Source organism: Xylocopa sonorina, unplaced genomic scaffold (assembly GCF_050948175.1).
Source record: "Xylocopa sonorina isolate GNS202 unplaced genomic scaffold, iyXylSono1_principal scaffold0027, whole genome shotgun sequence".
Lineage (NCBI taxonomy): Eukaryota > Metazoa > Arthropoda > Insecta > Hymenoptera > Apidae > Xylocopa > Xylocopa sonorina.
In genome coordinates, this window is record NW_027490098.1 from 2445148 (window position 1) to 2460623 (window position 15476).

A 15476-nucleotide genomic window follows, 5' to 3' on the forward strand; every position below is an offset into this window, starting at 1 on the left:
CTGGGCAACGCGGGCGGGAGAGACGTAGCTCTGGTGTTTCTTGACACCACCGCCGCTCCAGCCACGGCGGACGGGCTGCCCCGGGTGACCTCCGCGAAGGTGGTATTGGGGGTCACTTTCCTGGACGGTAGTATTCTTCTGGGCGGGTCGGGTTGGGGAGGCTCGGTCGACGCCCGCCTCTTCCTCCCAGCTGCTGCGGGCGCCGCCGGGCTCTTCTTCCCCCTTGCGGGGGCAGGGGGCGTGATGGATTTGCCCCCTGATGTCCTCCCCTTGGGCCCCGACCCGCTGCTGGTCCTCGATGCATTGGGGCTCGCCTCGTCCGCGGAGGAGCGCCGGCTTCGTTGGAATAGCGCCGCGAGGGTGACGGTGCTCCTCGTTGCGGCGCTGGAACCCACTGTCGTTGTTGTTGTTGTTGTTGGGGTCCTTGATGCTGTCGTCCCGGCGGTGGGTGGACGAGTTCCTCGCCGGGGTTGCGTGGTGGTGGCTCTGGTCCTTGTTGACGAAGTGGAGGAGGCCCCTTTCGTTGTCGTCTTAGCTGCAGTGTAAGCAGTCGTCCCCGATACTCTAGAAGTTGTGGTACGAGTATTAGTTACTGTTGTTGTTGTCTTTGTTGAAGTGGAGGCACACGTTGTAGTGCCCCCACAGGTCACCGGGGACGCCCCCAGAGGGGGAAAAGAGGCCTCGTTCTCGGTGGAGAACGCCTCCACCGCGTCAACGGGTCGCGACTCGGCAACGCTATCGCCGGGCGTTGCGCGGGCGGCACTCCCTGCAAGGGAGTTGTGTCTAACGGGGACACACGGACCCCCGGTGGCTGGGTGACGGACCTGGTGGTGCGCCTTCACCTTCTTCAGCGCATACGCGCTGTCGTCGGCGAAGCCGCACTCAGCGCAGGTCCACCTTTTAATCGCACCGGGGTGATGTAATTTTAGGTGTTTAAATAAATCCGTGTGTCTCAGATAGACACACGCTCCCTTTCTGCACACCGTTCTGCCTACAAAGCAGAAGGGGCAGGGAAATTCGGCAGGGAACGGGTAAAGCAGCTTCACCACGCACTCAATATTACTAGAGTTATTGCTGCTATTACCCGCCATCGTGAAGATAGTGTCGCAACGCAACACACGGCTCGTCTAATAAAATAATAAGTCGAACCAATAAAACAATACGCTCACCGGAGCAAACACAAACGGTTAACGGTCGATCGAGACGAACACGTAAGACAAGGGACAATAATAAATAAGTATATACACTAGAGGAGACAAGGGACAACGCGAACGCGAACGCGATTAAATAAATATCTTAATACAGATTAACGGCGAAACGGAATCTAATAAACTACAATAAAATAAAATAAAATAATATAAAACAATTCCGCTGTGCCCGGTGGACACAGCCCCGCACGAACGAACCGTGCTTCGCGTACGTGCCTAGCAACCGCAAACGGTTTAACTTTTCACGATACACTCCACACGGCCTGGAAAACTCCGGAAACGCGACGTATCGAGTTACACGGGGTGTAAAGGGCCTCCGTGTACCCCGATCTCTTGATTAAACAAATGGACGGTGATTTTAATTAATCTAAAGCTGCTATTTCGCAGCGACGACCCGTAAAATCGAGCAAAAAACTCGAATTACGGGTGTACGTGCAAACAGTCTAACACCCAAAACACGGAGAGGTCGAATTCAAAACCAACGGCTATAAGTGTAAAGTTTACACTTATAACCGGGTATAAGGTCGAACAAACCGAATCTACTCGGATTCAAACTCCTCGGAGGTCGAAATGGTCGACCTAGGAGGAGGGACGTCACGTATGGACGTCTAACGTCTACCCGATGCGTTCAACACCACCGCATCGGGAGCACTTTAAACTAATCACGCGGAAGGGACCTCCACCGATATTCCAAGTGTTAGACTTACCAAGTCCGAAGTCCACCAGCAAGCCGAACGCACTGATCACTGCACCACACACGGACACAGCACGCGCGACGCGGATGATGACGCGACACTCCGGTGAGCGAGTCGAACACAGGTTAAAACGAATACTTATAGCTACTGACGGAGAAGATCAAGTGTGTGGGTTTAATGGTTAAAAGAATATATCTGATCTTTGGAAACCCTTATTGAGCCGGTCCCAGAGGCACTGCAATACTGGGTCGACTCGCGGCGGAGGTGGAGCAAGCCCCAGCGGTCCGCCTTTTTCCAAAAATCAGGTTAATATTCTGACTCCTAATGAGGAGTGTATCAGATATTAAGCTGATAAGAACAGATAAGACGTTTATTTTAGCAATTAATGTTCCCCCGGGGCCGAAGCCCCAGGGGTATACACTTATTTTACAGAATAATTCGCATCGCTTCCGCACGAATTTAGTTATATATCATTTATAATATAAGGCTTGCGGGAGAAAGTTTTTTCCGCGTCCATTACGAGCGTACCCCTATTACAATGAGGTGAGAATTATAACATTCAATAAATTGAGTACATATAATAACAACCGTGTTACATGAGGCACGGATCGGTAAATTAATTTAACACCAAAGTAACAATATAATAAGATAGTATATACAAAGTATAAAGCATATTTTATATATATAACATTTATAAGAATTTGGCACACCATGTATCACGCAGCACTTGAAAGCCTAGAGCAGAGCATCAATGTGCGGATATACGCCTCATCCTAGTCATACGAGTCCGGTTGGGAGGTATTAGGCGCCATCAATCGGTCCAGAGCAGCAAGAATAAATTAGGCAGAAATAAATAGTTTAATTAATTAATGCATTGTCTAAATCAGAAGAATGATTCGCACTAAATGAGTAAAATAATAGTGTAAAATAATAAAATAGTGCAATCATAATTTAATTGACACCCACAGGCGCGTAGAACAAAGAAGAGTGAACATAAAATAGGCTACTGCAGTAAAATGCGATAGTATAAGTTAGTGGTTAAAATTTACGATAAATGTCCAAACAGTAAAACAGAATAAGATAACAGTCAGATAAGGTAAAATAGGATACAGTAAAATATAAAAGAATATCATACAGTACAAATTATAAATTAATTAATAAAGTCCTTCACCGACTGTGTCTAGGCGCCATTAATCTCTTAGTGTGGAGGCTATGTATATAGAAAAAGAAAAGGAATAAGAAAAAGAAAATAAAGAAAATAAAGAAAGTAAAGCAAAGAAAGGAAAAGAAAAGAAAGCTCACTCCAGACCATATCGACACACTCTCCCAACCCAGGTGTGGAGGCACTAAGGATCCGCAGGCGGCACCACCCCAGGGACGCGGGCGCCTCCACTGCTCCCGCTCAGCGCCGCCGATGTCGACTCCGCCTCAGACGTACCCCGTGGAGCCCGGTACTGACGCACCCCGGATACATGCTCCACGTAGATATCTCTGGACCAGGCTATTGTCTCAGATATCATGAGACGCCTCATCAGCGCTGCATAACGCTGAGAGACGCGCAGCAGGTCCAGGACAAACTCGTTTCCCGGGTCCCACGCGCCCAGGGCGCCGACGACGAACGCATCTACGTGGACTCGGTAGCCGCGCCTCCGCAATGATTCGGCGAGGGGCTGATACTTACGTATCTTCGCCATCCTCGCCTCCTCAATTGCCTCGAGAGTGTTCTCGAAAGGCACGGCCACGTCGACCACGACGATGTTTTTCGACAGCCCGTGCTCCACGACGATGTCGGGACGCAGGGCTGCCAGCTCGCCGTCGACTCCCGGGACGCGCTTATTGACCCGGATCTCCCCTGGCAGACGGGCAGCCGCCACGAGCCTATGAACGAGGTTGTCATGCCGCAGCTGCCGGGCAGCGGAGTGAGGACCGCAGTGGGAGAGCACGTGGGGAAGGCCCTCGAACTCATGCCCGCAACGCCGGCAACGCTTGTCACCGGTCCCCCACCGACGTGCTCCATTTAGCGGCAACACGTCGAGGCGGGCCCGGTGAACGAAGCGCCAATCAGCGAAGCGGACAAACCCCCCGGTGCGCAGAAAGTGGTTACTGACCGCGCAACGGGAGGTCGCGTCGAAAACCTTCCCCTGGTCGGGCTTCCGAAGAAGCCTTTCCAGGTAGCACTCTCCCACTGCTGCCCTCAGCCTCCGCGTGACTTGGCCCTTGGCAGCAGGCGGCACAACAACGCTACGCCCATTCCGGGAGCGACAAACGACCGAGAGTTCTTCACGAACCTCGTCCCACCTCCAACTGAATCCAAGCCGCGCACAAGAACGAATCCCGACGTTCCTTACTCGCGACCAGAACGAAGCCCGGCCCGCCGATGGCCTCGCCATCTCGCCCGACAAAGAGCCGGAGAGATAGTCGGCAAGGCCCCTGCTCCCAAGGGTCCGACCGGCCTTCTCCCGCACGGCGTCACACAGCGCTGACCTGGCCAAGTCCGCAACGACCGGATCGCTCGCATTCAATAACCTGAACGCGTGCGACACGGCCGCCACGTCGGCCAGATCCACCAGCGGGAGAAGGCCGCACCCACCCCAAGCGGGGGGGATATAGACCAGCTCCGCACTGGCACGCTGCGGGAGGTGCAACCACCTCTTTACCGTGCGTTTGATGACCCTGTCGGCATCGGCTAAAGCGGTTCTTCGCACGTGGCCTCCCCTGAACGCGAAATCGAGGCGTGGCAACAGGAATGTCGCCACGGTCTCGATTTTTTGCCAGGGGGCGAGCAGGGAATCGTCGACCGCGCGAAGATCTACTAATAAGGCTTGGATCGTCGGATACGGGGTTTGGTCGATCCGAACCCCGGTCGGCACTCCCAGATGCTCGTAACTCTGCCCCTCCGACAGGGCAGGAACGAGTCCCCCGACTAGACGGAACTCGGTGCTAGAAACCCTCCCGTCCCCTCTGATGTGCAGGGTTGCACACTTCGAGGGGTTGAAGGAGAGCCCCAGCTGCCGAGCCGTCCCCTCTGCTGCTTGCAATAGCCTTCCCATTCCGTCGACGGATGACGCGACGAGTGCCACGTCGTCTGCGTACGCCAGGGCTGTCACCTTATGCCCTCTCACACTCAGACCCTCCACCGAGTCCACGGCCCCGCGAACCATGGCCTCAATGGAAAGGTCGAATAGGATCGGGCTAAGTGGGCAGCCCTGCCTCACCCCCGACTTCATGGGGATCCAGGGCGTGTACCCTTCAGCGGTACGGACCCGCGTCGCCACGCCGTCGTAAAGGCTGGCGACGATGTTGATAAGCGGCCGGGGAGCGCCGGCGCCGGCCAGCGAATCGATGATGGTGGCGTGGGGAACCGAACCGAAAGCGTTGGCCAGATCCAACCACGCCACCACCACCTCCCTACGCTGCTTACGAGCGGCAGCCATGGCCTGCTGAAGCACAAAGTTGTGCTCCAGACAGCCTTCGAAGGGCAAGAAGCCCTTCTGTGCTTGGCTGAGCCGCTTGTTGACTACGGCCCAACGAGTGAGCCGATCGGCGACGACCGCCGCGAAGAGCTTGGGGGTGACATCACCCAGGGCGATAGGCCTCCAATTCGATAGGTCCTCGCGATCACCCTTCTTGAAAAGGAGGACGGTGTTGGACTGCTTCCAGCGCCCCGGAATCTTCTCCATGCGGCGGCAGGTGTTGAATACCGCCGTAAGGAGGACCGCTCCTGGGTCCCCCCTCCGTAGGTCACCATAGGTCAGACCGTCGGGTCCGGCGGAAGAAGCAAGCTTCATCCGCTTTAACCGACGGCTGACCTCGGCTTCCGTGAAGGGGGAAACCAGGGCATCGTTCGACTCAGTGGTCGGGTCCTCCCCATAGAGAGAGGGAAGGCTACCAGGGCGGGCTCGGAGCGAGTAAACGTTCGTAAAGTGCTCCTGGACCCGTTCCAGGGGCGTATTCAATATAATTGTCGGTGTTGTTGTTGTTGTTGTTGTTGTTGCTGTTTTTGTTGTAATGGAGGCACAGGTCGTCGTGCCCCCACAGGTCACCGGGGACGCCCCCAGAGGGGGAAAAGAGGCCTCGTTCTCGGTGGAGAACGCCTCCACCGCGTCAACGGGTCGCGACTCGGCAACGCTATCGCCGGGCGTTGCGCGGGCGGCACTCCCTGCAAGGGAGTTGTGTCTAACGGGGACACACGGACCCCCGGTGGCTGGGTGACGGACCTGGTGGTGCGCCTTCACCTTCTTCAGCGCATACGCGCTGTCGTCGGCGAAGCCGCACTCAGCGCAGGTCCACCTTTTAATCGCACCGGGGTGATGTAATTTTAGGTGTTTAAATAAATCCGTGTGTCTCAGATAGACACACGCTCCCTTTCTGCACACCGTTCTGCCTACAAAGCAGAAGGGGCAGGGAAATTCGGCAGGGAACGGGTAAAGCAGCTTCACCACGCACTCAATATTACTAGAGTTATTGCTGCTATTACCCGCCATCGTGAAGATAGTGTCGCAACGCAACACACGGCTCGTCTAATAAAATAATAAGTCGAACCAATAAAACAATACGCTCACCGGAGCAAACACAAACGGTTAACGGTCGATCGAGACGAACACGTAAGACAAGGGACAATAATAAATAAGTATATACACTAGAGGAGACAAGGGACAACGCGAACGCGAACGCGATTAAATAAATATCTTAATACAGATTAACGGCGAAACGGAATCTAATAAACTACAATAAAATAAAATAAAATAATATAAAACAATTCCGCTGTGCCCGGTGGACACAGCCCCGCACGAACGAACCGTGCTTCGCGTACGTGCCTAGCAACCGCAAACGGTTTAACTTTTCACGATACACTCCACACGGCCTGGAAAACTCCGGAAACGCGACGTATCGAGTTACACGGGGTGTAAAGGGCCTCCGTGTACCCCGATCTCTTGATTAAACAAATGGACGGTGATTTTAATTAATCTAAAGCTGCTATTTCGCAGCGACGACCCGTAAAATCGAGCAAAAAACTCGAATTACGGGTGTACGTGCAAACAGTCTAACACCCAAAACACGGAGAGGTCGAATTCAAAACCAACGGCTATAAGTGTAAAGTTTACACTTATAACCGGGTATAAGGTCGAACAAACCGAATCTACTCGGATTCAAACTCCTCGGAGGTCGAAATGGTCGACCTAGGAGGAGGGACGTCACGTATGGACGTCTAACGTCTACCCGATGCGTTCAACACCACCGCATCGGGAGCACTTTAAACTAATCACGCGGAAGGGACCTCCACCGATATTCCAAGTGTTAGACTTACCAAGTCCGAAGTCCACCAGCAAGCCGAACGCACTGATCACTGCACCACACACGGACACAGCACGCGCGACGCGGATGATGACGCGACACTCCGGTGAGCGAGTCGAACACAGGTTAAAACGAATACTTATAGCTACTGACGGAGAAGATCAAGTGTGTGGGTTTAATGGTTAAAAGAATATATCTGATCTTTGGAAACCCTTATTGAGCCGGTCCCAGAGGCACTGCAATACTGGGTCGACTCGCGGCGGAGGTGGAGCAAGCCCCAGCGGTCCGCCTTTTTCCAAAAATCAGGTTAATATTCTGACTCCTAATGAGGAGTGTATCAGATATTAAGCTGATAAGAACAGATAAGACGTTTATTTTAGCAATTAATGTTCCCCCGGGGCCGAAGCCCCAGGGGTATACACTTGTATACAGGATCATTCGTGTTGTTTCCGCACAAATTCAATCATAAAGTAGAAATATATTACATAGGGTAGTGCTGTGGGACAAGTCCCTAAAGCGTCCATTGTCAATATAACAGATTTACAGTAGAGTGAACTTTGCAACGTTCAATAAATTATTATAACATATCAATAACAGCGTGACACAAGGCACGGTTTAACAATTAGCTTTTCGATAGAGTATCAATATAATAACATAAATATAAAGTATAAACCATAAAGAAAGGTATATAATTTATGTATAACAAATACATTATCTTTAACATAATATGGCGCGTAGCACGATGGGCTCAGCGAATTGAGAGCGACAATGTGCGGATATACGCCTTACTGTAGTCATCCATGAAGGGCCGAGAGGTCCCAGCAGCCACCAAGGGGGTCCATATAAGCAACACTTAGTACTCGAGTTGTAGTAAAATAATAATGAAACTATTGAATAGGCAAATAAATAAATATAGTACGATAGAATAGACAAGATAATACAGTCAGACCAAGTAAAATACTAAAGTACTATATAGTATGGCACAGTCAGGTGGGCGCATAAAGAAATATAGAACTAATATCAATAATAAAAATAATAAGAAGAGGGCATTGAAAGGCGAAATGAGAAAGGATACGTTATGGTACGATGAAACAATCCACGATAGAGTAGGTAAAATAAGAATAGAGTAAGTCAGGAGAATAAAATACGTTAATAAGTAAATCAGTAAATAAAATAAAATAAAATGAGATAAAATCCAATGAGGTAAAATAAACTAAATCCGATACCATAAAATAAGGTAAGTTGAGTAAAATAAGTTAGGCTGGATCAGTTTAATTCTCATTTCGCGTGGAGGCGATGGAAGCGCAGACCAGACAGGCCAAACAAAACAAATAAAATAAATTAAAATAAAATACTTTACGATAAAGCAAATGAGAGCTTACTACAGACCCCCGCGGCTAGTCCTCTCCGCCCGCAGATGTGGAGGCACTAAGGATCCGCAGGCGACACCACCCCAGGGACGCGGGCGCCTCCACTGCTCCCGCTCAGCGCCGCCGATGTCGACCCCGCCTCGGACGTACCCCGTGGAGCCCGGTACTGACGCACCCCGGATACATGCTCCACGTAGATATCTCTGGACCAGGCTATTGTCTCAGATATCATGAGACGCCTCATCAGCGCTGCATAACGCTGAGAGACGCGCAGCAGGTCCAGGACAAACTCGTTTCCCGGGTCCCACGCGCCCAGGGCGCCGACGACGAACGCATCTACGTGGACTCGGTAGTCGCGCCTCCGCAATGATTCGGCGAGGGGCTGATACTTACGTATCTTCGCCATCCTCGCCTCCTCAATTGCCTCGAGAGTGTTCTCGAAAGGCACGGCCACGTCGACCACGACGATGTTTTTCGACAGCCCGTGCTCCACGACGATGTCGGGACGCAGGGCTGCCAGCTCGCCGTCGACTCCCGGGACGCGCTTATTGACCCGGATCTCCCCTGGCAGACGGGCAGCCGCCACGAGCCTATGAACGAGGTTGTCATGCCGCAGCTGCCGGGCAGCGGAGTGAGGACCGCAGTGGGAGAGCACGTGGGGAAGGCCCTCGAACTCATGCCCGCAACGCCGGCAACGCTTGTCACCGGTCCCCCACCGACGTGCTCCATTTAGCGGCAACACGTCGAGGCGGGCCCGGTGAACGAAGCGCCAATCAGCGAAGCGGACAAACCCCCCGGTGCGCAGAAAGTGGTTACTGACCGCGCAACGGGAGGTCGCGTCGAAAACCTTCCCCTGGTCGGGCTTCCGAAGAAGCCTTTCCAGGTAGCACTCTCCCACTGCTGCCCTCAGCCTCCGCGTGACTTGGCCCTTGGCAGCAGGCGGCACAACAACGCTACGCCCATTCCGGGAGCGACAAACGACCGAGAGTTCTTCACGAACCTCGTCCCACCTCCAACTGAATCCAAGCCGCGCACAAGAACGAATCCCGACGTTCCTTACTCGCGACCAGAACGAAGCCCGGCCCGCCGATGGCCTCGCCATCTCGCCCGACAAAGAGCCGGAGAGATAGTCGGCAAGGCCCCTGCTCCCAAGGGTCCGACCGGCCTTCTCCCGCACGGCGTCACACAGCGCTGACCTGGCCAAGTCCGCAACGACCGGATCGCTCGCATTCAATAACCTGAACGCGTGCGACACGGTCGCCACGTCGGCCAGATCCACCAGCGGGAGAAGGCCGCACCCACCCCAAGCGGGGGGGATATAGACCAGCTCCGCACTGGCACGCTGCGGGAGGTGCAACCACCTCTTTACCGTGCGTTTGATGACCCTGTCGGCATCGGCTAAAGCGGTTCTTCGCACGTGGCCTCCCCTGAACGCGAAATCGAGGCGTGGCAACAGGAATGTCGCCACGGTCTCGATTTTTTGCCAGGGGGCGAGCAGGGAATCGTCGACCGCGCGAAGATCTACTAATAAGGCTTGGATCGTCGGATACGGGGTTTGGTCGATCCGAACCCCGGTCGGCACTCCCAGATGCTCGTAACTCCGCCCCTCCGACAGGGCAGGAACGAGTCCCCCGACTAGACGGAACTCGGTGCCAGAAACCCTCCCGTCCCCTCTGATGTGCAGGGTTGCACACTTCGAGGGGTTGAAGGAGAGCCCCAGCTGCCGAGCCGTCCCCTCTGCTGCTTGCAACAGCCTTCCCATTCCGTCGACGGATGACGCGACGAGTGCCACGTCGTCTGCGTACGCCAGGGCTGTCACCTTATGCCCTCTCACACTCAGACCCTCCACCGAGTCCACGGCCCCGCGAACCATGGCCTCAATGGAAAGGTCGAATAGGATCGGGCTAAGTGGGCAGCCCTGCCTCACCCCCGACTTCATGGGGATCCAGGGCGTGTACCCTTCAGCGGTACGGACCCGCGTCGCCACGCCGTCGTAAAGGCTGGCGACGATGTTGATGAGCGGCCGGGGAGCGCCGGCACCGGCCAGCGAATCGATGATGGTGGCGTGGGGAACCGATCCGAAAGCGTTGGCCAGATCCAACCACGCCACCACCACCTCCCTACGCTGCTTACGAGCGGCAGCCATGGCCTGCTGAAGCACAAAGTTGTGCTCCAGACAGCCTTCGAAGGGCAAGAAGCCCTTCTGTGCTTGGCTGAGCCGCTTGTTGACTACGGCCCAACGAGTGAGCCGATCGGCGACGACCGCCGCGAAGAGCTTGGGGGTGACATCACCCAGGGCGATAGGCCTCCAATTCGATAGGTCCTCGCGATCACCCTTCTTGAAAAGGAGGACGGTGTTGGACTGCTTCCAGCGCCCCGGAATCTTCTCCATGCGGCGGCAGGTGTTGAATACCGCCGTAAGGAGGACCGCTCCTGGGTCCCCCCTCCGTAGGTCACCATAGGTCAGACCGTCGGGTCCGGCGGAAGAAGCAAGCTTCATCCGCTTTAGCCGACGGCTGACCTCGGCTTCCGTGAAGGGGGAAACCAGGGCATCGTTCGACTCAGTGGTCGGGTCCTCCCCATAGAGAGAGGGAAGGCTACCAGGGCGGGCTCGGAGCGAGTAAACGTTCGTAAAGTGCTCCTGGACCCGTTCCAGGGGCACACTGCAATGGGGAGATTCTCCGGCGAGAATCTCCCGCACCGCGCGCTTCCGATCCGCCCTGAAAAGACGTTGGATTCGGGTAGCCTCCCCTACGCGATCCGGGACGCTGGGAGGGCCATCGCTCACCATCGAATTGGCCACATCACCCCGACGCCCCTCACTCCCCGCGACTGGCCGGCGCCGACCGGCCCCCCCGCTGGAGGCGGCACTCCGTGCGCCAGCCCCGGGTCCCGCGGCCCTCCGCCCCTGAAAGTACTCGTCCACCTTCGTGGCGAGCGCCTCCAGTTGCTCGGGTGATCCCACCCCCTCCGCGAAGGCCACTAACCGCGCCCTTGCGGCAACGTCCACCTCCCGGCGTCCCCTAGATCGGGGTCTACCGGTTGGTGGCGCGCCGGACGCAGCGTCGCGACCTCCACTTCGGTGATGGGGCACCCTAGATTGCCGCGGGGCCCGAGGCTGAGACGCCCCGCCTACCCGCTCGCAAGCAGCCGGGAGGCCCGATGTCGCTGTCCCGCGCCGCCGCCCCACGGTCGCTGCAGGTGCACGACCGCCTCTGGTACCCGCGCGATACCCACGTGTCGCACTCACCGGGTGGCTTTCCCGAATGCTCGACGGGGCCATCCTCACCGGAGCCTCCACGACGACGCTGCCCCGGGATGATGACGCGGGCGGGTCCCGCGCGCCTCCACACCTGCACACACAAACACACCCCCGGTTTCGCCCGGGGGAGTCAATAAAATTGTCATTAATGACCGGACTAATTGCCCGGTCAGTCAAAGGATAAAAACGATTTTCTGATAATAAATTATCTAGGTTGAGGCCCCCTTCCCCCTCCCTGGGGAGCCTCGGTGACCTTCGAGTGGAGGGACCGGTTCCCTCCACCCGCGGGGACGGCTGCCTTGGGGCCTCCTCTTCCCCCGACGAATCCGTGGTGGAGGTAATGGTGCGGTCCACCCACCGCCTTCTCCTCGCCCCTCCTGGTGTCGTGGATGTCCGTCCCCTCGCGGCGCTCGTGTGGCTGTTCCTGCTGCTGCTGCCACTGCTGCTGCTGCTGCTGCCGCTACTGCCAATGCAGCGGCGCCTCCGTCTGGTCGTCCGGGCCGGTCCCTCCTCGTGGACGGCCGCCGGCGCTCTCTCTTCGTCCGACGATGACGACGAAGATTCCCGTATGGTGGGGAGGGGCCTGGGCGAAGGTAGGGACCTCCTCTTCTCGGTCCCCTCCCCACGCGCCTCCACCCGAAGGGACACCCCGGTGGTCTGGGTGTCCCCTCTGCCCCCCGGAGGGGACAGGCGTCCCCTGATAGGCCTCTTCGCGGACGACCCGGGCGGGAGGGACGTCGCCCGAGTCGTCCTGGCTGGCGGGGTGGAGGCGCGGCCCGTGGCTGGCGGCGTCCGCGCCGCGACGGTGACCGCCACAGGTGACACGACGGCCACCGTCATAATTGGCGAGCCACGGACCGTGGTCGTCATCGTCGTGGTTGTTAATGTGGCCGGAGCGCTGCAGGGCGTAGGTGGAGGGCCCTGCAGTGGTGGTGTCGCTGGGGGGGCGCTGGAGGTGGTGGACGCGCCCCCCATCCTCTTCGCTGCCGCCCGCGTGATCCTGGGCAACGCGGGCGGAAGAGACGTCGCTCTTGTATTCCTCGACACCACCGCCGCTCCGGCCACGGCGGACGGGCTGCCCCGGGTGACCTCCGCGAAGGTGGTTGTGGGGGTCACCCTTCTTGACGGAAGAATTCGTCGGGGCGGGTCGGGTTGGGGAGGCTCGGTCGACGCCCGCCTCTTCCTCCCAGCTGCTGCGGGCGCCGCCGGGCTCTTCTTCCCCCTTGCGGGGGCAGGGGGCGTGGTGGTAGAGCCCCCTGAAATCCTCCCCTTGGGCCCCGACCCGCTGCTGGTCCTCGTTGTATTGGGGCTCGCCTCGTCCGCGGAGGAGCGCCGGCTACGTTGTAGGAACGCCGCGAGGGTGACGCTGCTCCTTGTCGCGGCGCTGCTCCCCACTACCGTCGTTGTTGTGCCTGTCGTTATAATGGTGGTGGAGGCTCTCGTAGTCCTTGTTTTTCCGGCGGTGGGTGGACAAGTTCCTCGCCGGGGTTGCGTGGTGGTAATGCTCCTCGTTGACTTAGTGGAGGAGGCCCCTCTCGATGTCGTCTTGGCTGCAGTGGAGGCAGCCGTCCCCGATATTCTAGAAACAGCGGATCGAGTATTAGCTGTTATTGTCGGTGTTGTCGTTGTTGTTGTTGTTGTTGTTTTTGTTGTGGTGGAGGCACACGTAGTTGTGCCCCCACAGGTCACCGGGGAAGCACCCAGGGGGGGAGAGGAGACCTCGTTCTCGGTGGAGAACGCCTCCACCGCGTCAACGGGTCGCGACTCGGCAACGCTGTCGCCGGGCGTTGCGCGGGCGGCACTCCCTGCAAGGGAGTTGTGTCTAACGGAGACACACGGACCCCCGGTGGACGGGTGTTTCGTTTGGTGGTGCGCCTTCACCTTCTTTAGCGCATAAGCGCTATCGTCGGCGAAGCCGCACTCACCGCACACCCACCTTTTAATCGCACCGGGGTGATGTAATTTGAGGTGTTTAAATAAATCCGTGTGTCTCAGATAGACACACGCTCCCTTTCTGCACACCGTTCTGCCTACAAAGCAGAAGGGGCAGGGAAATTCGGCAGGGAACGGGTAAAGCAGCTTCACCACGCACTCAATATTACTAGAGTTATTGCTGCTATTACCCGCCATCGTGAAGATAGTGTCGCAACGCAACACACGGCTCGTCTAATAAAATAATAAGTCGAACCAATAAAACAATACGCTCACCGGAGCAAACACAAACGGTTAACGGTCGATCGAGACGAACACGTAAGACAAGGGACAATAATAAATAAGTATATACACTAGAGGAGACAAGGGACAACGCGAACGCGAACGCGATTAAATAAATATCTTAATACAGATTAACGGCGAAACGGAATCTAATAAACTACAATAAAATAAATTAAAATAAAATAAAATAAAACGATTCCGCTGTGCCCGGTGGACACAGCCCCGCACGAACGAACCGTGCTTCGCGTACGTGCCTAGCAACCGCAAACGGTTTAACTTTTCACGATACACTCCACACGGCCTGGAAAACTCCGGAAACGCGACGTATCGAGTTACACGGGGTGTAAAGGGCCTCCGTGTACCCCGATCTCTTGATTAAACAAATGGACGGTGATTTTAATTAATCTAAAGCTGCTATTTCGCAGCGACGACCCGTAAAATCGAGCAAAAAACTCGAATTACGGGTGTACGTGCAAACAGTCTAACACCCAAAACACGGAGAGGTCGAATTCAAAACCAACGGCTATAAGTGTAAAGTTTACACTTATAACCGGGTATAAGGTCGAACAAACCGAATCTACTCGGATTCAAACTCCTCGGAGGTCGAAATGGTCGACCTAGGAGGAGGGACGTCACGTATGGACGTCTAACGTCTACCCGATGCGTTCAACACCACCGCATCGGGAGCACTTTAAGCTAATCACGCGGAAGGGACCTCCACCGATATTCCAAGTGTTAGACTTACCAAGTCCGAAGTCCACCAGCAAGCCGAACGCACTGATCACTGCACCACACACGGACACAGCACGCGCGACGCGGATGATGACGCGACACTCCGGTGAGCGAGTCGAACACAGGCCAAAACGAATACTTATAGCTACTGACGGAGAAGATCAAGTGTGTGGGTTTAATGGTTAAAAGAATATATCTGATCTTTGGAAACTCTTATTGAGCCGGTCCCAGAGGCACTGCAATACTGGGTCGACTCGCGGCGGAGGTGGAGCAAGCCCCAGCGGTCCGCCTTTTTCCAAAAATCAGGTTAATATTCTGACTCCTAATGAGGAGTGTATCAGATATTAAGCTGATAAGAACAGATACTACACTTTGATCTTAGCCATCAGGCCGAGAAGCGATGCTTTTACAACGTTTAAAACATCTTTATGTACCCTGTGGGGTATCTATACGCTCGCGAGAAACGGTAGGCCATGCCCGACGCGTAGCGGTGAACTTCAGAACTACTGGTTTCGTGAATTGTTAGCTATCTTACATTGCACATTACCACACATATATTGATGCACAGAGGGTTCTTCTGTTGTAAATAATATGAAAATATATTTTTAATTACGTATGGAAACTGAAAGTGATTAGCGTATTGAAAAAAAAAATTGATAAATTTTGAAAATTTGTATGCGGTATTTTTTACTTACAATCT

The 15476-nt window shown here is 55.2% G+C and overlaps 1 non-coding gene and 2 pseudogenes across 1 annotated transcript; all 3 read right to left on the minus strand.

Moving 5' to 3' along the window:
• Window positions 1-2113: 2113 nt before the first annotated feature.
• On the minus strand, window positions 2114-2320 carry LOC143432126 (U2 spliceosomal RNA; annotated as a pseudogene).
• Window positions 2321-7409: 5089 nt separating this feature from the next.
• LOC143432127 (U2 spliceosomal RNA) lies at window positions 7410-7616 on the minus strand (annotated as a pseudogene).
• A 7371-nt stretch (window positions 7617-14987) lies between these two features.
• Window positions 14988-15178, minus strand: LOC143432106 (U2 spliceosomal RNA). Its single transcript, XR_013102898.1, has one exon. It is a non-coding gene; the product is annotated as a U2 spliceosomal RNA (small nuclear RNA).
• Window positions 15179-15476: the final 298 nt, after the last annotated feature.